Source organism: Cornus florida, unplaced genomic scaffold, assembly GCF_030987335.1.
Source record: "Cornus florida cultivar Cherokee Brave unplaced genomic scaffold, ASM3098733v1 CherokeeBrave_3.0.0_Hap2_Chr04, whole genome shotgun sequence".
Taxonomy (NCBI): domain Eukaryota; kingdom Viridiplantae; phylum Streptophyta; class Magnoliopsida; order Cornales; family Cornaceae; genus Cornus; species Cornus florida.
Window position 1 is genome coordinate 29825938 of NW_026775574.1, and position 26285 is coordinate 29852222.

Consider the following 26285-nt stretch of genomic DNA (forward strand, 5'->3'; position numbering starts at 1 on the left):
ATCCAGCTCTCATTTTGCACCCAACACTTAGAAAAATTTTGGACCTGCATCCAAATTCCAAAATGCATGCTCTCGGGATCTCCAAATTTTCAAAAGTTCGATCGATCGTAAACCATTTCGATTGATCGTAAACCATTTCGATCAATCGAACTACCTTTCGATCGATCCAACATGTGGTTCGATCGATCATGAGTCCCAACACTTAGAAAAATTTTCAGGCCTCATCCATTTTTCAAAAATGCATGCTCTCGGGATCTCCAAAATTTTACATATTCGATCGATCGAATTTCATCTCGAATCGATCACAGCTATGTTCGATCGATCGAACTTCATCTTCGATCGATCACAACTTTGTCCCTTTGACTCTTTCACTTTTTGACTTTTTCCTATTTCTATTTTTATTTTATTTTATTTTATTTATTTATTTTATTTTATTTCATTTAGTTACCTCTCTCTCTTGACTAAAAAAAAAAATCTTTGCATTCCTTATTTTCTTACATTTTTATTTACTTGCCTTTTATTTTTATTTGTGTACATATTTGTTTTGTCTAAAAAAAAATAATAATAATAAAAAAACTGAGACGGTTTTTCAAAGAAGCATTCTATCTTACTAGAGACGTTAAACTTAGCACCCATTTTGCATATTTCTTACATTTTTCATTTTTCTTTGCATGTTTTCACATATATATTAAAAAAAAATATAATAATGAAAAACAAAAAGTAAGAAAATTTTGTATATACTTGCATTGTACATATTCTTTCCATTTTTTTTGCATTGTATATGTTCTTTTTCATTTCTTGCATTGCACATATTGTTTTTCATTTCTTACATTGAACATATTCTTTCATTACATTTTGCCTTATTTAATTTTCTTTTTATATTTTGTTCATGCATTTTATTCTTTGTTGTTCATGCATTTTGTATATACTTGCTTTCATTAAATGAAAAATATAAAAAGATTCATCATTGTGCCCTTATGTGCAGTCATGCATACTTTATGCTTTAGTTAGGGCTTGATCTTATATCTCTCTTGCATCATGTGTTACATTGCCTTAGAATGCTTGATTTGATTATTCTTATCCCATTTGATATTTGATGTGAGTTTGCTAGCATGGTTATTCAAGTAGGTTGTTGAATCCAAGTTTGGGGGAGACGTCTTTCGAATTGGATTATGACCGGGCTTCATGTCTACACCACTACGGTATACTCTTTCCATTTTTTTTTCCATTGTTCTCATTGCACATTGAGGACAATGTGCAGTTGGTTCCTTTGCCGGGACTTGAACCCGGGTCTCTTGGGTGAGAGCCGAGTATCCTGACCAACTAGACTACAACGGAACCAACCGCACAATCTAAATTGAATTCAACTAAATAAAATAATATGAAGTAAACAAGAGAGAGAGAGAGGTCTTGGGGTGTAGAGATCACCACCAAACAATACTATTCCAAACCATAATCAAGTGACTAATAAGGGAAATGAATGTGTTGCAACAATGTTGTGTGTGAAAAAGACATTCAATTGGTAAGGGTGACTCAACAAGTGCAAATTGTCTCAATCAACATGTGTGAGGCCACAATATATCTATTGGTAGAGGAATATATTGTCTAGACAACATGTGAAGAGAACAAAATATCAAATCAAGTCATTGAACCTTTCATTAAGCTCATAGTCCAAGCAATCCATAAGGATGACTTAGTTAAACATGCATTATCTAAACATCATGTGAGAGGTACAAAATATCTATTGGGAGAGGAATAAATTGTCTAAACACATGTGAAAGATACAACATATCATAACTAGTCATTAATCCTCCATTAAGCTCACAATCCACATACAACACAATATTAGAGGAATATGCCATTTGGACTCACAAGCATGGAACATCAAACATCAAGAGTAGATTGTCCTCCCATCTAACATTACACTACCACTACACTAAATCTACACTACTAGCATGAAAATAAAGCTATCTAGACTAGGGGAGAGGCACAAACCATCAAGAATAGGCATAAACCATCAAATGAACCAAAATAGCATTCATTAAGCATATCATCTTGATAATCTCTAGATCTATAGCATCAATACACATAGACATGCATCAAAAACACTAAATCTAGAGATAAGTACATGAATATCCTACTCTAGCATACATAGACATATGGATAGAATAGAATAGTCAATTGGAAGCATTAAACCATACAGACCATGAAATAATCAAGATTTATATATACATGAATATCAAGATGTATCATACAACACTAATCCCTCAATAATACACAAGATTAGAGTATAGAAAGCATGCTTGGGGCTAACTCTAGCCCCAAAAGGATGTCTAGCCACTCATGGTAGTGATGATCCAACCCTCAAGGGCTAACTTCATGGCTGCTCCTTGTTGGTGAAGATCTCCTCCAATGGTGCTCTAGCTTCCCTCCTTCCTCCTCTCCAAGAATAGCCTCTAAGATGATTTTCAATGTGTGACAAGAGACTCTAGACACCTTCTCCAAAAAGTGTATCATATTCCTTATATAGGTAAGTCAAATACACCCTAGATGAGCTATGGTCGTGCAAGGCATATTCTCCAATGATTGGATGAAGGACGGAATAAATGAGCTGGACTTTAACTTTTTCTCGCTGGAGGAAGTTCGATCGATCGAGCCTTAACTTGGATCGATCGAAGATGGGTCGATCGATCGAACTGCATCTTGGATCGATCGAAGTGGTCTGACTCCTCCGGATAAGGACAAGGCTGAGATATTTCGAAGATATTTATGGGGAAAAGGACAAAGTGGTTGGTAGGCGTACAGCTGTGGATAAGATCAATCATTTGAATAGGACAAAATAGGGTTCGATCGATCGAAGGTGATGTTCGATCGATCGAACTTGGAATTTCAGCAAAGGCCAAGGTTGGATCTATCAAGAAGTACTGTGATCGATCATATATGTTCGATCGATCAAACTCTAAGTTGGATCGATCGAACTTTTCAACTGCACAACTTTGATTCCTTTTTGCTCCTTTCTTTCTCCACTTTGCTCCCTCCTTTGGTTTATCTCAGGATTGCTTTAATTAAGCTCTTATTTGGCTGGGTTAGCTCAATTTTGGGATTAGTGCCTGAAAATATAAATAACACGTAATAAGTCTAAAACGGCAAAGTAAGATAGATAAAGGTACTAGAATGCTTAAGCTTAACGGGTTTAAATGCACACTTTTCGGTGCTCATCATACCCCCAAACTTAAATATTGCTAGTCCCTAGCAATGAACTAAGAAGTAAAGGAATGAAATGAACAACTAAACAAGTATAAACTGGAAAGCAAGTAAAATGATAACACCATTTTCGTAGGGAATACGATTGCATTTAGTATATGCAACAAGCCTTTTAAACCCCTAGGTTACCCCTAGTGGACGAGTAAAGTCTCGTGAGGGTTTCCAGAAATGATACCCACAAACATTAAGCTCATTCTTTCAAAAGAGGCACCAATATTGCAAATAAGCATTGGGAGAAAACTACCTCAAGTATGCAAATTTTCAACCATTTCCAAGCAATCTCCCAAAATCTCAACATCAAACAAGCAAGCATGGTCCTCCACATATCAAGAAAATGATCATGAAAATTGAAACAAGTCTAGAATCCATGTGAGAGGTCCGGCATCAAGTGTGTTGCTATCTTAGCCAACTAGAGAAGTAATCACATACTTACCCTCAAACTAGCACACAAATCTAGTACCGATCATCAAGATAAGAGAGTGGATCTTTTATTAAAGCTTTATTCTTCTAGGTGCGCTTATTCTTTTCATTCTTTTTTTTTTTTTTTATTTTTTTTTTTTTATTGAGGATCAAAGATGGAAGTATGGTGCAATGTGTTGATCTCTTAAGCTTTCTAGAAGATTCATGTAGTGAGCGTTAGGTCAATGACTCCCAAACCAGATGGCTTTAGGGCATTAGGTGTTAAGACACCCCTACGGACTTACAAACTCAAATCAACTAGGTTACAAATCAAGACAACAACCATCTAATCATTTCCCACTTCTCGCCTTTTGGGAGAAGTCCTCACTTTTATTGCTTTTGCAACTTTTTTTTTTTTTTTTTTTTCAATTATTAACCTAGAGTTTGGGCCCTCCACCTTTCGGCGCGAGAAGTTCACTGCTTAATGAGGCAAGAATCCCGGCTACTCAATGAAAAGGGGTTGTTATCCACCTTTATCAAGAATGAAAGCTTTCAATGCACTACTAGCCCAATTGGGATATAACCAATTCAATAATCAACAAAGCATGTACCCCACAAATGAATGCTAGTGTGCACCGGTGCTAGTGTAGAATTCTAGAATGAATCTCAAAACAATCACAAATTCAGGATGATGTGGACCACAAATGCAAGCAAGATATCAATCTTTTGAAAAATTTACTCCTAAATGGCATCCTCAAGGCATACAAGGAGTGTTGGACTCTCAAGTCAAGCAATTTTTAAATTTTAAGCAATATAATCCTCAAAAGATCAAAATCACAGCTAACATCAATCTCAAATCTCAATCATACATTTAAAGCTCAAATCTTAAGTAGAATGTAACAAGACAAACATAATATATATATATATATATATATATATATATATATATATATATATATACTTATAATAAAATAAAGAATTTTGAACCATGTTACAAAACAGATCAATCAAAATAAAGTAAGATGCTTTTTCAAAAATAAATGGAATCATTCAAAAGAAAATATCTTTGCAATTCAAAGAAATTACAACCAAAGTTGAAAAAAAAAATATAATGAACCTCTTATTTTATTATTTGGGAAATTATTTTATTATTTTATCTATAAATTATATGAAACATCTTAATTGAATTTCAATTAAACAATTACTTATTTAATTTTAAGTGGTAATTTATTTAATGATTTGAAACATTTTGATTGAATTTCTATAAAACAATTACTTATTTAATTTTCATTGGTAATTTATTTATTATTTAGTAAATTATGTTATTAAATAATTACCTATTTTATTTTAATAGGTAACTTGTTTATTTTAATTGCTAACTTATATAACTTATTTTAATTGGTAACTTATTCTATTATTTGGAAAATTATTTTAATATTTTATCTATAAATGATTTGAAACATCTTTGATTGAATTTCAATTAAACAATTACCTATATAATTTTAATTGGTAATTTATTTAATGATTTGAAACATCTTGAATGATTTTAAATTAAAGAATTACCTATTTCATTTTAATTAAAAATTTATTTAATGATTTGAAACATCTTTATTGAACTTCAATTAAACAATTACCTGATTTATATTATTTGGTAACTTATTTGATTGAATTTCAATTAAATAATTACCTATTTAATTTTAATTGATAATTTATATAATGATTTGAAACATCTTGATTGAATTTTAATTAAACAATTACCTATTAAATTTTGATTGATAATTTATTTTATTATTTTGTAAATTATTTTATTAAAAAATTTCCTATTTTATTTTAAAAGGCAACTTGTTTATTTTAATTGATAACTTATATGATTTATTTTAATTGATAAATTATTTTTTTAATTGAAAAATTGCTTTAATATTTTACCTATAAATGATTTGAAACATCTTGATTGAATTTTTATTAAACAATTACCTATTTAATTTTAATTGGTAATTAATTTTTTAATTTCAAACATCTTGATTGAATTTTAAATAAATAATTACGTGGTTTGTTTTAATTTGTAACTTATTTTATTATTTGGTAAATTATTTTATTATTTTTTCTATAAATTATTTGATTGAATTTCAATTAAACAATTTCCTATTTTATTTTAATTGGTAATTTATTTAATGATTTGAAACATCTTGATTGAATTTCAATTAAACAATTACCTATTAAATTTTATTTGATAATTTATTTTATTATTTGGAAAATTAATTTATTAAATAATTACCTATTTTATTTTAACAGGTAACTTGTTTATTTTAGTTGATAACTTATATTATTTATTTTAATTGATAAATTATTTTATTAATTGGTAATTTATTTAATGATTTGAAACATCTTGATTGAATTTTAATTAAAAAAATAACAGATTTGTTTTAATTAGTAACTTATTTTATTATTTGGTAATTTTTTTAATTATTTTATCAATAAATTATTTGTTTGAATTTCAATTAAACAATTACCTAATATTTAAATTTAATTGATAATTTATTTAATGATTTGAAACATCTTGATTGAATTTCAATTGAACAATTTCCTAATTTGTTTAATTGGTAAGTAACTTATTTTATTATTTGGTAAGTTATTTTATTATTTTATCTGTAAATGATTTGAAACGTCTCGATTGAATTTCAATTAAACAATTACCTATTTAATTTTAATTTGTAATTTATTTAATGATTTGAAACATTTTGATTGAATTTCAATTAATCAATTCGCTGATTTATTATTTGGTAACTTATTTTATTATTTGGCAAATTATTTTTTATTTTATCTATAAATGATTTGAAAAATCTAGATTTAATTTCAATTAAACAATTACCTATTTAATTTTAATTGGTAATTTATTTAGTGATTTGTAACATCTTGATTTAATTTCAATTAAACAATTACTTATTTAATTTTAATTGCTAATTTATTTTATGATTTGGTTGTTTATGTTATTAAATAATTACCGTTTTTTATTTTTATGGGTAACTTGTTTATTTTAGTTTGTAACTTATATGATTTATTTTAATTTGGTAAATTATTTTTAAAAATAATTACCTATTTTATTTCAATACGTAGCTTGTTTTAGTTGTTTTAATAATGATTTGAAACATCTTGATTGAATTTCAGCTAAAAAATTACCTATTTTATTTAATTGGTAATTTATTTTATTATTTTGTAAATTATCTTATATGATTTATTTTAATTGGTAACTTTTTTTATAATTTGGTAAATTAGTTAATTATTTTATTTATAAATGATTTGAAACGTTTTGATTGAATTTCAATTAGACAATTACCTATTTAATTTTTATTTAATGATTTTAAACTTCTTGATTGAATTTCAATTAAACAATTACCTCATTTGTTTTAATTGGTAACTTATTTTTTTATTTGGTAAATTATTTTTTTATTTGGTAAATTATTTTATTATTTTATCTGTAAATGATTTGAAGCATGTTGATTGAATTTCAATTAAACAATTACCTATTTTATTTTAATTGGTATTTCAATTAAACAATTCGTTGGTTTATTTTAATTGGTAACTTATTTTATTATTTGGTAAATCATTTTATTATTTTATCTTTAAATGATTTGAAACATCTTGATTGAATTTCAACTAAACAATTACCAATTTAATTTTAATTAATAATTTATTTTATTATTTGATAAATTATTTTATTAAATAATTACCTATTTTATTTTAATAGTTAACTATTTTTAGTTGTTTTAATAGTTTTGAAGAAACTCTTTTCTTTTAACTCATTTTATTTATAGAAACTCTTTTATTTTAATTTATTTTATATCAATTAATTCTTTTATTTTATATTAATAAATAAACCTGAAATACTGAAATTTTTTATATTTTTAATAATAGTATAGATATAGATATAGATATAGGTGGACATGATAGATACTGCGGTCCTTTGACTGATGCGTGAATTTTGTAGTCTAGTGAGAGAAAACAGTTTGATATTTCACGTTTATTTGGCATCAAGGGTGAATAAATTAGCAATGAAAAATAAAAAGTTCCTTCTTGCTTAGTTCTCAAGTGGTTCTTCGTCTAATTATCAAGAGTTCACGGAACCAACAAGAGGATTGCATAGAATTTCGAATAGACAATTCAAAAACCAAAAACAAAAGGAAAAAAAAAAAAAAAAATGAAGAAGAAAGCGAATTACCAAATACACTTGCCAAAAGTTTAGATTAGTGTTCCTACATTTCGATTCAATTGAAAAAAATGAATCTGATTCATTAGTCAAGCTTTTGGAACTGAAGTTGGACAAATAGGGTTGAAGGGAGATAAATACAAAAATGATATAATTCGTAATGAAGATTAATTTTATATGAGTAAGATTAACCTTATCATGAATATTATTGACATTATGATAACATCATTGCTTATAATTCAGTTATATTTGTCTAACAATCGAACTCTTAATTATTATTATTTTTTATTTAAATTATTTATTATGCAATGAACTCTTTTTTTTTTTTTTTTTTTCCTAATATATTTTATATCTTGGCTGGTGAAGACTTTTGAATGTGGGATGTGAGCTAGACCTGTGACAAAGGGTGAAAAAGAAAAGATTGGGCTGGGTCGTACATTAAAATTAAAAAGAGTTGGGTGGGTGAGGGGCCGAAGACAATGGGCTCCAATAATTCATACAGAGCGGAGTGAAAACGAGAGCGTAAAAGCGTCAAAGTCAATTTTTTTTTTTAAAACGAGAGTGTCTATATACTAGATTTAAACAAAATTATATCACGTCATGACATATATATTATATATATTTTTTATTTATTTAAATTCATATGCAAATAGATTTATTATTATTTATTTCATTAATGATATATGTAATAAATAAGCTAAGTTTTCTCATTAATAGATACTTGATTTATTTGTAATATTCAGAAAATTTTTAGTGTTATATTTATTTAAATCCATATTCAAATAAATTTATTATTATTTATTTCATTAATGATACATGTAATAAATAAGCTAACTTTTTCATTAATAGATACTTGATTTATTTGTAATATTTTACAATTGGAAAATTTGTTAGTGTTATATTTTCAAACATGTATAATTAATATATATACTATATGAGTCGTGATACTCAGGCAGAAATATTAGACTGATTTGTTAGGCAGAATGTATTTAATTTGGTACAAAAAGACAAATTAATATGGTAATCAAATGGTTCCACTAGTATGTCAATTAAAACAACATGAATTTTCAAAGATAAAATTACCCTTATATTGCCTTTTTGTGTCCATCCGCCCTTTTTTTAAAATCAGTTAATTGAAATATTGTTTAAAAAACAACTATAATTAAAAACCCCTTAAATTCCTTTAATAATATATAAATTCCTAAAAAAAAAAAAAAAAAAAGCATCATATATATATATATATATATATATATATATATATATATATATATATATATATAAGCACCTAGGATAAATGACTGATAATGAACTATGAGAGAAACAGAATATTGAAAAGGTTAAATAATCAACGAAATAATGAAATAAAATATGGAAATATGCAAGTTAACATTAAACAACATAACATGAATAATTTTGAAGAACTTTTGATTAAAATATGGAATTTACAACTTTGATTTTTGAATACAACACTTTTGTTCTGAGCCGAGCTCTTTGGATGAAGTAAAACTAAAAACTTAAACTTAAAAATTACAATTTGAACTGAGAACTTTTGAAATGGAAACTAAAATCTAAACTTGAAAATGAGCCTTCCTCTAATGTCTTGAGGAGCTGTTATTTATAGGGCCTCGAAGGAGCCTTGGGGAGCTTTGGATTCCTTGGAGATAAGGATGCAGCAGGAGGCCATGTGCAAAGCCTGAAAGGCTGATTTGAGGTGATGTCTTCTGAATGATGCTGGAGGCCATGTGCAAAGCCTGAAAGGCTGAATTGAGGTGATGACCACTGACTTGCCTTGGATTCCTTTTTTGAAAAACTTGTCTATCATGAACACCGAAAGGTGCTAAAAGCCTGAAAATGGAGAACTGTTGAATAACTGTAAATTTTTTTTTTTTTTCGTTATGCAGCGGCATTGAATGACCGAGGTCAGAAGCTTTTTTTTTTTTTTGAAATGAAATGATGATTTTTGAGAATATTGTTTACTGGAGCTGTTAGGTAAAAATACCAAAACAGTCATCTTCATTGGGTTGGGCCAGATCTGTTTGGGAACCATGGAAAGAACTTGAGCCTTCACTTCTGTTGGAGCCCAATTTTGAGAAGGCTATGGGATTGACTTGGGCTAAAGCTTCCATGAGGAAGGCTTCATACTCATCTTGGGATTTTGCTAAAGAAAGCTTTGCTTGGGCCTGGCTTTTGGATAGGAGGAAAGCTGAAGACTTTCCTAAACCAGAACATGATATTGCAGGGTGCTTTGAGAACCATTCAGAAATTGCTTCTGGAGTAACATCTTTGATAGAGAATTGGTCCCACCAGTTGACTTTGAAAATCCTTCCTAGAAGAGGAAGATTAGAAGGGGTTTTGAGGATTTGGAATTGCCATAGAACTATCCATGACAATGCGAAATTTGCAAAAAATAAGAATGATTTGGAAAATTCGGAAAGCTCAGGAGGAGCTTGGAATTTTTCATTGAAAATTGAAAATCCCCTGGACACCGTTTCAGGGATGATTTCTTGGCAGGGACCAAACATATGTCACCAGTCAATGAACCATCTGGGGACATTTAGATTGAAATTCTTTTGGAAAAGGATAAGCCAGGAATGGCTACAATCCTGATTTTGGAAATAAAAGGTATTGTACCAGGCATCCTGATAGTCCCAGTAATTGAAAGTTTGAGGGTTGCGAGGCTGAGAAAATTGCCTCGGAGCATTGATGTTTTTACCCCAGGCTGCCAGGTAAGGATTTTTTGAATGGTACATGTGGTGTGAGAAATGAAAGACTCATTACCTGATTTTGAATGAGTTCGAATTTTGATGGAATCAGTGTCCACTAAAATAAACTCATAAAAATATTGTGTTTTCCGAAAATCTGATGTTGGATAATGAAAACCTTTGACAAAATGATTTTGAGAAAAGAAAACTGGGTTTTGGTTAAAAAGTTCTTTTTCAACCACACAAATGGTTGATGAATTTGGTTTTTGAAAATAACGAGATTTTTTGAGAGTGGGATTGTTGACCACCACTTGCTGTGAAACAGATCTTGAGGAAATTTGTTTATCTGATGCTGAAGAAATTGCAGCATAAGTTTTTTGAAGGGGAGGAAAAACTGGTTGTTGGGATTGTAAGTATGCTTGGATGGGGTCATACTGGATTGGGGATATGTCTATGACATGTTGGGGAATTGTGGTTAGGGCTGAAAACTGGTTTGTAATTAATGGAGATGGACTAGCACACATAGCTTCTTCATCTTCCTCGACTTTATCATACCAGGTTTTTTTAAAAGGGTTCTGAGAAGAGGATGATTGTACATATGCATCTTTTGTTTTGTGGTTTTGTGCTTGCAACTGAGGCTCCTCTACCTGTCTTGGGAGGCATAGTAACTGCCCTTAAGCTCCTGCTTTTCCCTGTAAAAATTCCCTGGTGAGAAAATCAGGAAGAGAATTGTTTTCTCCTTTTATATATTCAATATCAAAGTTAAATACAGAAAGAATAGCTTGTCATCTGGCGAAAATTTGTTTTGAGCTATGTTATGAACATCTTTCTTCAAAACAGTTTTTGCATATTGGCAATCAACACGATTACAAACACAAAGACCCTGATCCCAAAATAACAGGGGTATTGAGGTCTTTGACAAGGATGAAATCAGTTTTAATACAAAGACCCTGATTACAAACATGGGCTTTGGTTAACTTGTACTGAACAGTGAGTCATGAACCATTAGCACCTTGAAGCCATTCTTTGGTTTTCTTAAAGTATTTCATAGGGACAAGTCCTTCATTGATACAATTGAGATCAGCACCGGAGTCAATGAGAGCCACTGTATGAATGGTATAGTCTTTTTTATGACAATTTTTAGATTAACATGCCATTTCTGAAATGTTATCTGGGTCAGAAGGTTGATGTAAGTCTCATTGCCCTTGGTGGGATTTTCAGAAACTTGTTGTTCAAGTTTTGCAGAGGACTTAGGTAGTAAGGCACCTATCTGGGATTGCTGAAAAGGATTTGGCTTCTGAGGGTAAGAATATCATGAGCAGTGGAATCTTTCAAAGCCTTGCCCTCTTGCTTTAGGAGTGAAATCTCTTGCTTGGTTTGTTTGATTTCTTTATGGAGATCTTAAATCGTAATTGGCATCTGGGGTTGTGTACCAAATCTTTCAAAGATATCAGTAAGGTTGTAAGTATTTGGTATAACAACGGGAGCTTTGTCATTTCTTTGGCCAATGCTGTTGGTGAATTTAATCAAGCATTCCTTGCGTTGATCAAGATCTTCTATTTTGTCAATGAGTTCCAACATGAATTATTGGTCCTTAGTAATCATACAGATGCATTTGGTTTTGATAGGTTGGTCATCCAAAGATGGGTTGGAAGAATCAGAATCATAATCTGTATCAGCATGATAGTCATCTTCTTGAATACCATTGATATCATGTTCAGATTCTTCATCTGAAGAGTTTAAAAGAATTTGCATCAGTTGGCTCCTGACGGTTTCAGGGAGATCGAGCTCATTGATCTTCTGTTTGGCTCTACAATCACGTTTATAGTGACCCATCTTGCCACACTTGAAGCATTTTATATCTGCTTTTGAGGTGGCAGGTTTCTTTTGAAAATGTTTTAGAGGAGGAGCATTTTTCTGTTTATTTTTCTCAGAGGAGAGATATTTATTTGCAAATGAGGGTTTGCTCTTGTTATACCGTGACCTGTTTTCATATCTCTTGGGAAAAGGCTTGCGATAGCGGGTGTGACTTTTTCGTTTGGAAGGAGGGGTTAGGTTTTCGAAGTCGAATTGTTGGCAAAAAGTTCCTAATTCCTTTCAGCAAGTGGCATTCTCATGCTTGATTTGCTGTTGAAGTTTGAAATCGGTGCAAAGAGCAATTCCTTCAGCTGTGATGGTACTAATGATGTCACCATAGGTGAGGGAGTTATAATGAATATGGCCATTGTGTTTTGATCTGAAATACTTGCGAATTCTCTTAGCAAAAAGATTTGGGAGTCCAGCAATGAACTTTTCTTTCCAAAAGGCTTGGTTACAATTAGTCCTGGTGAGGACCTTTGAGAGGAAGACATCCTTGTACCATCTGAAATCCTGAAGTTTGCGACATCGAAGGTTGGCTAGAATTTCTGAGGTCTTGTCTCTAACAATTGAGGTCACCGAGGAACTGTTTGGCGATAGAGAAAATGAAAGTAGCAACTGCATCTTCTATATCTGCACCTTCTTCTGTTTTGATAATTGTTCCTTCAGGAGTTGTTTTGACAGAGTTAAGAATGGCTTGTCGTTTATCTGGAGTGAGGATGTTGTCTCACCATCCTTTGAGTTGGTCTGTGAATCCTCCTTCTAGGAGTTGTGCTATAGTATGATCAGAAGAGTCATTCTTGGTTTTGTAAGCAGTGCTGAACATAGTCATTTCTTGAAGTGTATTGAGAATGTGATACTCAGTTTTGCCATCTATGTTCCATTCATAAATGGTACCACCATGATAAGCAGCTTGGGAAAGCTGGCCTCGTTCTTCGATCTGGAGGTCAGGGAAAGTTGGCCTGGGATAATAATTTCGAGAAGAAGTTGGTTCTAAAGTATTGACGTGTTGGTTTTGGAAGACCTCAGTAATTTCATCAATTTCAGTATTTGTACCAATTTCTTGGTCAAGAGTATTGATGGCTCTAAGAGGTCTTTCAGGCGTATCAGGAATCGTAGTTGTGGAGGTCATAAGGGATTCGATATGCTTAATCCTGTCCTGTGCTTCTTCAATGGCACTACGTTTTGATAGTTGTTTAGACAAGTGTAAGGGGATTTCATGGGGTATGAAAGGGGGAGCATTATCAGATTGAATGGGGATAATTTGTTCTTTCTGAAGCAAGGTTTCCATACGAGAAAGCTGATCGCCAAGTGTCTGGAAGTGTTGGTTTGTGTAGTTATTTTGTTCCATGATGCTTCGGACATCACGGGTCGTGGATATGGTATTGTCATTGGCGACTGCCTTTGTCTTGAAAGGAGAAGCAGTAAGTGTGACTGTTCCTGATGCCTTTGTCTTGAATTCGATTGCCTCGGCTGGGGGATGGATGGTATCAGAGCCATCGGGTGGTGATTAAGCCTATTTAACCTTTCTTCATTTCTGTTTCCTGACCTGGATCCCGTTTAGGCTAGGTGTGCCGCTTTGGGTTGGTCGGACGGACGGTAATTTAGGTAAGGTTCAATGAGTTTTTTCAACCGTAGCATGTCTTCGACATCGTCAGCTCCTCTTGGAGGAAGAGTGATAGTTAACCAAGAAGAACAGCATATTGATAGTGGTCAGAATGATCAGTGGGATACTTGGAATATACCCAAGGTTCCCATTAGGGATATTTACAAATCTTCAACTTTCAATCTCAAAATAGGATACTCCATCAAAACTGTTGAACAAACTATTTCTCTCAAAAACCCTTTTGAAGTCATCCAACTTTTGCAAAAAAGAGCCATAGTAGAATACAAAAAGAAGTACAAATTCCTACATATAGGGCTTGTCCAAGTTGCAGTTAAACCTCTTACCTCAAGGGGACTTAACACTGCTATCATGTTTACTCTAAGGGATTGTAGGCATCTCGATTTTGAAACCTCTTTGTTAGGAGTTTGCCAAACTAGTCTTTTTGATGGCCCATAATACTTCAATTGTTTTCCAAATTATTCAGTAGCTCTTGATGATCTAACAATCCTCCATACTTTAACCCTCAATGTTTTAAGTAATGGTTATAAAATGATGGATGGAGCCATACCCTTCAATGTCGTCTATAGAATCCACTACAAAGTCTATACAACCCAAGTCAGCCCCCATGCTCTTCGTGAGTCTCCCAAAGGAGAAACCCTCCTTCTTCATGCTAGTGACGAAAATTCACAAACTTATGTTCCGAGGACCATCACTTGGAATGAAGTCACCTTCCCGGCATAGTGGACTCTCGAGCATGCAGCTCCTCCTTCAAAGATCGAGCATAAAAGGTTGGAACAAATATCTCAATTTTCTGATGGCACAGTAAAGGTTAAATTTAATTCTAACAGGCTCAATCGACTTACTATCCAAGAAATAGAAAGATCTAGACCTTCTATCCAAGAAATAGAAAGTTCTAGATCCTCTTTTTCTCATGCTACTTCCTCAAACTATTCAAAAGCCCCTTCCCGAAAATCATTTTCAGGAATGCCTACAAGGTATCCAAACCTCGTTGGTGTCAAAAACAAAGAAGTTGCTAACCCAGTTTACCAGGACAATCTTAGCATACAGACTGAGGAAGAAGACATCCATCCTCTTCGCAGCACTCCTTTACCTACACAAATTAGTTCTCAAAACAAAGGTCTGCAAAACCCTCCCCTAAATGAAGATCATCATGATTCCCCTCCATCCCCAAATGATTCTCAATTTGAAGATCCCGATCATCAGGTTCATCAGCTCTACATGATAGAAAAGGTTTATGAGATCGATAAAGACTTCTTACGCAAAGATTTCTACTTTGCGATCAATGATTCCAAAAGACAATGGTATTCCCAAACCTTTTCAGCTCAAAAAACCATCCTTATTAGAGAACAGTGGTATGCTTTCTGCATACAACACAAGTTCTCAGCCCTTTTCTTCACATGGTATATATATATATATATATATTCTTAAGCATATTGCAGTTCAATCCCCATAATTTTATTTTTAAAATTTTATCAAAACACTATTCCTTTGGTATTGGTTTCCTAACACCCTCTCCTTTATATATATATATATATATAGATGTATAAGAATATGCAAAATTTCACAAAATATAAAATAAATAAATAAATAAATAACAAGTTTTAAAAATTTTCATCATAACTCCAAAAAAAAGAAAAAAAGAAAAAAAGAAAAAGAAAAGTGCTGTGTCCATCGACACCAGAGATAACGGGGAAGAAAATCAAGCACTGTAAAATGATATATTTGTGTATCTTGATTGGGAACTAATGATGGTAATAGAGAAAAATGTGGGAGAAGAAAATAAAAAATGGTTTGACAATGGGATATAGATGAATGAAGAGAGATAATATTAGTAATTGAAATTCTTTGTTAATTGGGATTCCGTATTCTGTAAGGATAGTTTTAAAGACATCAAGTACTGTAAAATGATATATATGTGTATCTTGATCGGGAATCAATGATGGTAATGGAGTAAAATGTGGGAGAAGAAAATAAAGAATGGTTTGACAATGGGATATAGATGGATGAAGAAAGATAATATTAGTAATTGAAATTCTTTGTTAATTGGGATTCTGTATTCGGTAAGGAAAGTTTTGTCTTTAAAATTTTATCTTTCCAAGTGTAGAGCTATAGTGACACATCACCCATCGGCTTGAGTTTTGGGCTTGAGTAATAGGTGCAAGTATCATTTTCCTTAATATATATATTGAGTAATAGTGTAACTAATAATACATATATCGTAATATATGTGTTCCATAGGACTCTAACAAATTTAGTTATATAAAATGAATTCGTGTAAAAATCCCAAATTAGGAAAACAAATTTTAGATTCGCAAAAATTAAATTGGAGGATTTTGTGGGAATTCGCTCCCAAATAGTAATTTTGACTATTACTTCTCTAGAGTTGGGTGCTTCACCGTCACTGGATTTGTAATGGAGCTCACCAAGGGAGGAACTATTCATGGGCTAACTTGGGCTGTAGCCCAGGTCCAATTTTAAAAAAAAAATTTGGTACTGCTGTTCATATAAGCCCAGTGCATATGTAATCAATTTGTAGTACTACTTTTCCTCTTCTTATTAGCCCAACTGTTCATGTGTTTATCTGGGCTATATAATGCTACTATCCTTCTTTTTCGAACTATTTCTATGTTTATCTTCGATTTTTTCCTCCTTAAGCAAGAGCATAAATTATGTTAATTAGAAACCACAATTCAAAAAGTTTACAACTACTAGAAAGTGAGGAAACATCCAACTTTTCATTCAAATTAGGACATAAACCCATATTCCCTAGAACATGGGCAGTCTTATTTCAAAATCTAAGTACCTTTATCAATTAATAGTTGAATTGATGTTCAAGATTCAATTAGATAATTTTTTATTTTATTTTTACCCGGAAAATGAATTCCAATGGATACTTTGATGGTGGATAACAACCATGTTTTTATACCTGATTTTAAGTTAAGATCTAAACTTGGTAAATTAGGTTTCTGGTCCTTTCGGATCGGATCTTCAGTAAAAAAATGATCAATTTCATGATCTAGTTACTTGGACATGGAAGTAAGATCATATTGAACACAGTATACCCTTATCATATCTCACTTCTACAAGAATTTTTTTTTAATATTTTACAAGTTTTATTGTGTTCATCTTCAAATTTTCTTATCTTTAACCCCCCTTGCTTTGCAATTCTGGCTCCGCCCCTGGAGCTCACCATTGGGTTTTGCAAAAATGGGTCAAGGTAGTATGGGCACATTGCTTGGACATCTCTATTTGGCTCCGGATGGAACTGGGTTCGCAAGCTTGCCGCCTGTGACTCTCAGTTTCAGGTAAGACGTACAGATTGCCCAAGAGAGAAAGGGGGTTAAGAGTGAGGGGGAATATGGAAAGGGTAAAATAAGGATTTTATTTCATTTAGAGCTTGATTGGAAATATTTATGTAAAGTAGGATTTCTTTGTCCTATAAATTTTTTTTTAAGAGTTCTTTGTCTTTAGGATTGAAAAGTAGGACTAGGGTGAAATTTCCCTATTTTTAATAATAATAGTATAAATATAAATATATATATAGATATGGGTGCACATGATAGATACGTGAAATTATTAGTCTTTTGATACGTGAATTTTGTAGTCCTAGTGAGAGAAAACTGTTGGATAATTCACGTTTATTTGGCACCAAGGGTGAATAAATTAGCAATGAAAAATAAAAAATTCCTTCTTGCTTAGTTCTCAGGTGGTTCTTCCTCTAATTATCAAGAGTTCACGGTACCAACAAGAGGATTGCATAGAATTTCGAATAGACAATTAAAAAAAAAAAAAAAAAAAAAAAATTGAACAAGAAAGCCAATTACCATATACACTTGCCAAAAGTTTAGATTAGTGTTCCTACAAATAGGTTCAATTGAAAAAAAAAATGAATCTGATTCATTAGTCAAGCTTTTGGAACTGTAGATGGACAAATTGGCTTGAAGGGGGATACATACAAAAAATGGTATAATTCGATTGAGTATTGAAGATTAATTTTATGTGAATAGGGTTAACGTTATCGTGAATATTATTGACATTATGATAACAACATTGCTTATAATTAAGTTATATTTGTCAGACATTCAAACTCTTAATTATTATTATTTTTTATTTAAATTATTTATTATGCAATGAAATCTTTTTTCTTTTCTTTTTTTTCTTAGTATATTTTATATCTGGGCTGCTGAAGACTTTTGAATGTAGGATGTGAGCTAGACCTGTGATAAAGGGTAAAAAAGAAAAGATTGGGCTGGGTCGAACATTAAAATGAAAAAGAGTTGGGTGGGTGAGGGGCCGAAATTCATACGCTGTGTCAAAGTCGAATTTTTTTTAGAAGTAATAGTGTCAGTATATTAAGTTTAAACAAAATTATATCACGTCATGACATATATATTATATATATTTTTTATTTATTTAAATCTATATGCAAACAGATTTATTATTATTTATTTCATTAATGATATATGTAATAAATAAGTTAATTTTTCTCATTAATAGATACTTGATTTATTTGTAATATTCTCCAATTGAAAAATTTTGTAGTGTTATATTTATTTAAATTCATATGCAAATAGATTTATTATTATTTATTTCATTATTGATATATGTAATAAATAAACTAACGTTTTTCATTAATAGATACTTGATTTATTTGTAATATTTTTCAATTAGGAAATTTTTTAGTGTTATATTTTCAAACATATATATATATATATATATATATATATATATATATATATATATATAATAATGATCTCTTGCTCTCTATGGAGCAAGAAAATTCATCCACACTTTGTATAGTGATCATTAAATCTAATTTAATGGTCATTATAAAAACCTATTTACATCATTTCCTTTTAATACAAAACCATTGTTACTATTTATAGTTTCTAAATTTAATATTTACCAATACTACTAATTACAATAATAAAAGGTAAATTACTCCAAAAAAAAATTGAAACCTCCTCACCTTTGTAATTCACGTCTCTCTCAAACAAAAAATTACAAGAGACAAGAAAAAAAATATTAAAAAAAAAATAAAGATATTTTAATCCATTAAAATTTATGCGACTGAAGTGTTATGCAAAAAAAAATAAATTTTATTGTTATTTATTTATGATTAGGAGACAAAGGAGGTAGAGAACTTGCAAATTCAATTTGTATAGAGAAAGAGAAAGTACTCTTGTAGGTCTTTGTTTGAAAGAGACATTATTTTCAGAGGTGAAAATATTTTTATATATTATTTTTTAAGTAATTACCTTTTATTGTTGTAATTAGTGGTTTGATAAATATTAGATTTGGAAACTAGAAATAGTGATGATGGTTTTGTATTAAAAGGAAAGAATATAGATGGTTTCCATAGTGACCGTTAGATTAGATCTAATGGTTTCAATAAAAAGTGCGGATAAATTTTCTTGCTCCATAAGAAGCAAGAGATTACTACTTTATATATATATATATATAGCAATGGTATACAGTTGGGGCCATACAGAAGATTAAGTAATTAATATGAGTTGTGATACTCAGACAGAAAGATTAGACCGATTTGTTAAGCAAAATATATATATGTCTATTAAAATATGAATTTTCAAAGATAAAATTACCCGTATATTGCCTTTTTGTATCCATCCTCCCTTTTTTTAGAATTAGTTAATTGAAATATCGTTTAAAAAACAACTATAATTAAAAATCCCTTAACTTTCTTTAATAATATATAAATTTCTTATAAAAAAAAATCATCAATATATTCTTAAGCATACTGCAATTCAATCCCCATAACGCCCTCTCCTTTATATTCTTATATATATATATATATATATATATATATATATATATATATATATATATAAAAGAATATGCAAAATTTCGCAAAACATAAAATAAATAAATAACAAGTTTTTAAAATTTTCATTGTAACTCCAAAAAAAAGAAAAAAATAAAGAAAAGTGGTGCTTGTCGATCGACACCAGAGATAACGAGGAAGAAAATCAAGTACTCTAAAGTGATATATTTGTGTATCTTGATCGGGAATCAATGATGGTAATAGCGAAAAAGGCGGGAGAAGAAAATAAAGAATGGTTTGACTATGGGATATAGATGGATGAAAAGAGATATTACTAGTAATTGAAATTCTCTGTTAATTGAGATTGTAAGGATAGTTTTGTCTTTAAAATTTTATCTTTCTAAGTGTCCAACTATAGTGACACATCACCGGGGCTTAAGTAATGGGTGCAAGTATCATTTTTTAAAATATATATATTAGGTAATAGTGTAACAAATAATACATATATAATAATATATGTGTTTCATAGGACTAACAAATTTAATTGTATAAAGTGAATTGGTATGAAAATCACAAATTAGGGAAAACAAATTTTCGAATTGCTAAAATTAAATTCAAGGATTTTGTGGGAATTCGCTCCCAAATAGTAAATTCGCCGCCGCACGAAACCTCTTCTTCAAGATATATTGATTTTAATTAAAAAAATTACATTACATTGAAGAATTTGAAGCTATTCTTCTGTAGCGTGCTAGGTTTTTCAGAAGAATTGTATGTCAAAATTTGTTACTACTTCATTTATCCCCTTGTCTAATTTTGTTTCTTTTAAGCATGAATGCCTTGCAAAGAGAAGGCTGTTGTTTACGAATCAATGGTTGATTTAGAATCCATTTTGATTGAATTAAAAATCCCCTGTTTTGGTTTTAGCAAATAATTTGCCCCCTTTTTGTTTTTATTTATTTTTATTTTTTTATTTTTGATGATAAAATTGTCTTTCTTCTTATTTCATTTGTATTAATAAAATGTTTCTTTCAGATTGCCACCAAGATGTCCCAGCTTTTGCGCTCTTTTTCCGGCCCTAAGTTGCTTTATCCGTTGACTGGTATTACTGGCTTTCTACTTGGTATGGGGTATGTTTCACTCTGCTGTTCAGAGCTTAATTGACTAGTTTAGATTACTTCTGCATTGTTGACAGCTTATACTAATACTTGTATAATGTCCATAATTTGTATATGGGCTATATCAAAGAGTTGTGTTGGAAACAATTATAGTATTTGGTTTATAGTTTCTTACATCTTAATTTGTTTTGATTACAGGAGTGGTCAATTGAAGATTTGGGATTTGAAAAAGTTTGTCTTCTTCCTTAGAAACTTGAACATATATATATATATAATATATATTCTTTATCTGTTGGTTTCACCTTATATCCAGTCTTGTAGATGAAACAATTACATTATATATTATCCATTGTCCTGGTTAGTGCTTTCTGTGTATTAAATTTTTGAATGTATTTTGCGCTTGGGCATTTTGCATTTTGCTTCAATATGGTTTATATATTCCTAGACGGAAGTCATCATGTGATGTCACTTTGTATCACATTACATGGCCTTAGTACAAGGATTGAACAATTTCCTTTCCTACTTGACATATGGATGACGTATATTCATTAAAGATTTGGTCCAATTAAATTTTAGCGTGTGCCTGACAAACCTACTGAGGGGCAATAACCCCACTGAATTTACTCGGAATACCTTGAGGTCTCCCTTCTAGGTCCAATTAAATTTTAGAGTATTCTTGCTTCATCGTTGCATTTGGGAAGTAGTTCTTTAATTATTTCCTCATGAAGTTTTGCAAAGTTGTCATAGTCATCAATTCCTCCAACAATATGCATTTATAATCTACTTGTAAAGCAACTAACTTCCTCTTAGGGAGTGTGATGGTGTCTGGTGCATGATTCTAAGGGTTCTTTGTTGGTGTGATAACGGGCAGAGACGGAGTTAGGAATTTATTATCCGGGAGTGGGGCGGGGCATATTAGACATGATAAAAGTTTTTTTTTTTTTTTTTTTTTTTTTTTTTTTTTTTTTCTCCGAACTAACTGTCAATTAAAAGTATTGACGGCAAGACGAGAAATAGGGCAGCGAGATCTATTGTACTAGTACTAGAGTTGGCAAATTGATATTATACGTTGAGTTAGCCATAAGATTAACTCATTTTCCCTCCTTGAAAAGCTATGAGAAATTGAATGCTCTGCCTAACTTCCAGAATTCATTCATATGGGAGGTTTGGTGTGTTCTTATTTTATCGTAAGGTATCACCCTTTAAGTGGTATCACCCTTTAAGTAGGCTGATAGTGCTCGAGGAGATGCAACGAATATCACTTGGGCACATGGGTCGTGAGGTACAACAGCAACATTTAATGTTACGCAATGAAATTATGTTGGCATTCATTTTTTTTAAAGCTTGTGCACCTCAAGTATTTAGGGTTTACACCAGTTTCATTTAATAATACGTCTAGAGTTCCAACTTTTGGTAAACTTGACGCATATTTTCTCTCTCCCTTCTATTTTATATATTTTTCCTTATATTCTGGATATATAATTTATTATAATACCTCATCCCAAAAATATCACTCACTCTATATATATATATATATATATATATATATATATATATATCCACCTCTCTCTCTCTCTCTCTCTCTATATATATATATATATATATATATACCCCCATAACCACTGATTTATATGCATAGACATTATTCTTTAAATATATATTATAATGGACAATGTGCTCCCCATGAGAATTTTTTTTTTCTCATGCTCCATCCCTATTCATCAACATTCTTCTTTGAAAGGTTAGAAAGTACCACATAGATTATTTGTTTATTGCATTATTATTTTTTAAAAATTGTCAGTCTAACAAAAATTACTTTCTTTGTAATTGTTTTTGTTTCTTTGATATTACCATTTCTTATTTCATTATGTTGCCTTTTTTAAAATAGAATTAAAACAAAAAAGTATTGTGCTCTTGCGTTATATTTTATCCTAGTTTGTTGTTGTTGTTCACTTCTGTTTAGGTTGCTTTTATGGTTATGGTCTAATTGGTGTTAGATAGATGCTAGTTAATATTGATTCTTGATGTGATTGGGCAGTAGCAGTTTTTGGGCTGGTATTACAAGGTATCTTTTGACTCAAAAAACATGAAATATATATATATATACTTTCAGGGAGATAAAGTTGTTAGAAGCACGCAGCATGAAGGCGGTTCCGACGGGAGTAGAGGCTGCTCTGGCGGCAGCAGAGGCCGGCCCGGCAGCAGCAGGTCTGAAATAGTCATTTTCTAAGGGCAAAATATAATGATGGGCACTACTAGACTGTGCAAACCTTGTATGGATTCCTACCTTAAAGATTGCTGGCAAATATAGTTTAAGGTGGGTGGCTTGTGTGAGACTAGCCTATATTTCATTTGGCTTGAAAATTTATATTAGTTATGGATATGAATGCTAGCAGCTTAAGGGTAGTAGTAGTTTGTTTTTCTTTTGACCTGACATATATTTTGAATTATGAATGAGAATGCTAGCACCTTACGGAGGACGTGTGCTTTACATCCCAATTCTATGGCCTTCACTACACACACACACATTTATATATATATATATATTGATGTGTGGTGAGTTAATTCCGTATAAGGTTTGGGTGTACAATCCATGGTGTGCAAGTAGGTTTCTTTGAATGATGTCACCACCCCCACGCTTATGCTTCGATGCGAAGCCTGTAAAGAATCATCAAAATTCAAATTCAAATTCAAAATGCACACCACCGGAGCAGTCCAACTGCAAACAATATCAAGTTCATCAGTGGTGGGAAGATTGGTTATCTGATCATGAGTTCACTATCCTAAAAATAGGATCGTTTATAGAAATCTTCATCCATCAATTAATATCTTTATTTTGGTTTGTTGGTTACTTCAGGTTTGATCACATCAAAATACGCAAAGGACTCCAAATTTATTTTGTTATCAATCATAATAAATAAAAAATAATTACAAGTAGCACGAATGTAAATATTGATAATATAACCCTCTAACTATTAATTAGATAATCACCCAAAGAACCAGTTAAACAATGCTTGGACAAAATAATTCCTCATTAGAGGGGTGAGCTGAGTAATGTTTATAAAACTTCTTATTAAAGGAGTGGGCTGGGTGAAACTCGAAATTATTACTTCCCTTTGATAAGGGACGAGTTGAGGGAAATTCGTAAAACCTATTCTCTCTTATCAAACAAAGGGACGAGTTGAGTGAAGCTCGTAAATCATATCCAACCCAAAATAAGAAAAAATAAATAAATAGTATGTAGGATTCACAAAGGGTATTTTAAATATAAAATGGTTAATATAAATGGGCTTATTGTTAACGATCATGTTCACGAGCCGAGCTCAATGTTGCTCAAGCTAGGCTCATTTACTAAATGAGCTTGAAAATCGAGCTCGGGTTCAGCTTATTTACTAAATGAACGAGTCCGAACCAAACCTGAACTATTCATGAACAACTTGGTTCATTTGAAGCCCTACCAATATGAGAAAGCTCAATTTAAATACAATGAGAAAGGTGCATTGTGAAATTAGTCACTCAAAGGGGCATTTCAGTCTCTTCAAGCATGTGTGTGGACTCAGTGTATTTGCCCTAGATGCTGCATTGTTATTCAGTGCTCAGGAAATTACATTTTCAGAGAATTTATAGTCTGCTATACATATATATGTGACATTAGTCGTCTAGAAAAGCATTTTGGTCTTTTTACTATTATATGCAGATACATGAATTTTGTAGTCCTAATGGGAGAAAACTGTTGGATAATTCACATTTATTTGGCACCAAGGGTGAATAAATTAGAAATGAAAAATAAAAAATTCCTTCTTGCTTAGTTCTCAAGTGGTTCTTCCTCTAGTTATCAAGAGTTAAGGTACCAACAAGAGGATTGCATAGGATTTCGAATAGACAATTCAAAAAAAAAAAAAAAATTGAGGAAGAAAGCGAATTACCATATACACTTGCCAAAAGTTTAGATTAGTGTTCCTACAAATTGATTCAATTGAAAGAAAAAAAAAAAAATGAACCTGATTCATTAGTCAAAAGCTTTTGGAACTGTAGTTGGACAAATAGGCTTGAAGGGGATACATAAAAAATGGTATAATTTGATTGAGTAATGAAGATTAATTTTATATGAGTAGGCTAACGTTATCATAAATATTATTGACATTATGATAACGTCATCGCTTACATAAATTCAATTATATTTGTTTAACAATCGAACTCTTAATTATTATTATTTTTTTATTTAAATTATTTATTATGCAATGAACTCTTTTTTTTCCCTAATAGATTGTATATCTGGGCTCCTGAGGACGCTTGGATGTAGAATGTGAGCTAGACCTGTGATAAAGTGTTAATAAAGAAAAGATCGGGCTGGGTCGTACATTAAAATGAAAAAGAGTTGGGTGGGTGAGGGCCCAAGATAATAGGCTCCAATAATTCACATATAGTGAAAATGAGAGTGCAAAAATGTTAAAGTCCAAAAAATTTTAATGCGAAAACGTTCCGAGAGCATATTAGGTTTAAATAAAATTATATTATATTTATTTATTTAAATTTATATACAAATATATTTCAGAAGAATTGGTTGTCAAAGTTTGTTACCTTTTTATTTATCCCCTTGTCTAATTTTGTTTCACCTTCTTCTCCTCCTCCTCGGAATATTATTTTTATTAAACTTTTTACATTACAGTCTATAATTGAAGCTATTCTTCTGTACTGTACTAGGGTTTTCAGAAGACTTGGTTGTCAAAGTTTGTTACTTCTTCATTTATCCCCTTGTCTAATTTTGTTTCTTTTAAGCATGAATGCCTTGCAAAGAGAAGGCTGTTGTTTACGAATCAATGGTTGATTTAGAATCCATTTTGATTGAATTAAAAAACCCCTGCTTTGGTTTTACCAAATAATTTGCTCCTTTTTTGTTTTTTATTTTTTATTTTTTTGATAAAATTGTCTTTCTTCTTATTTCATTTGTATTAATAAAATGTTTCTTTCAGATGGCCACCAAGATGTCCCAGCTTTTGCGCCGTATTGAAAACTCTAATTTTTTCTATCCGGTGGCTAGCTTTCTACTTGGCATAGGGTATGTTTCACTCTGCCGTTCTCAATTGACTAGTTTAGAGTACTTCTGCATTGTTGACAGCTTGTACTAATACTTGTATAATGTCCATAATTTGTATATGGGCTATATCTAAGAGTTGTGTTGGAAACAATTATAGTATTTGGTTTATAGTGTCTTACATCTTAATTTGTTTTGATTACAGGAATGCTAAATTGACGATTTGGCAGGTGAAACGGTTTGTATTCTTCCATCGACAATTGAACATATATATATATATATATAATTTCTTTATTAACG

At 31.2% G+C, this 26285-nt stretch overlaps 1 non-coding gene across 1 annotated transcript; it reads right to left on the reverse strand.

The window, feature by feature from the left end:
* Positions 1–1265: 1265 nt before the first annotated feature.
* TRNAE-CUC (transfer RNA glutamic acid (anticodon CUC)) lies at positions 1266–1338 on the reverse strand. The gene has a single exon. It is a non-coding gene; the product is annotated as a tRNA-Glu (tRNA).
* Positions 1339–26285: the final 24947 nt, after the last annotated feature.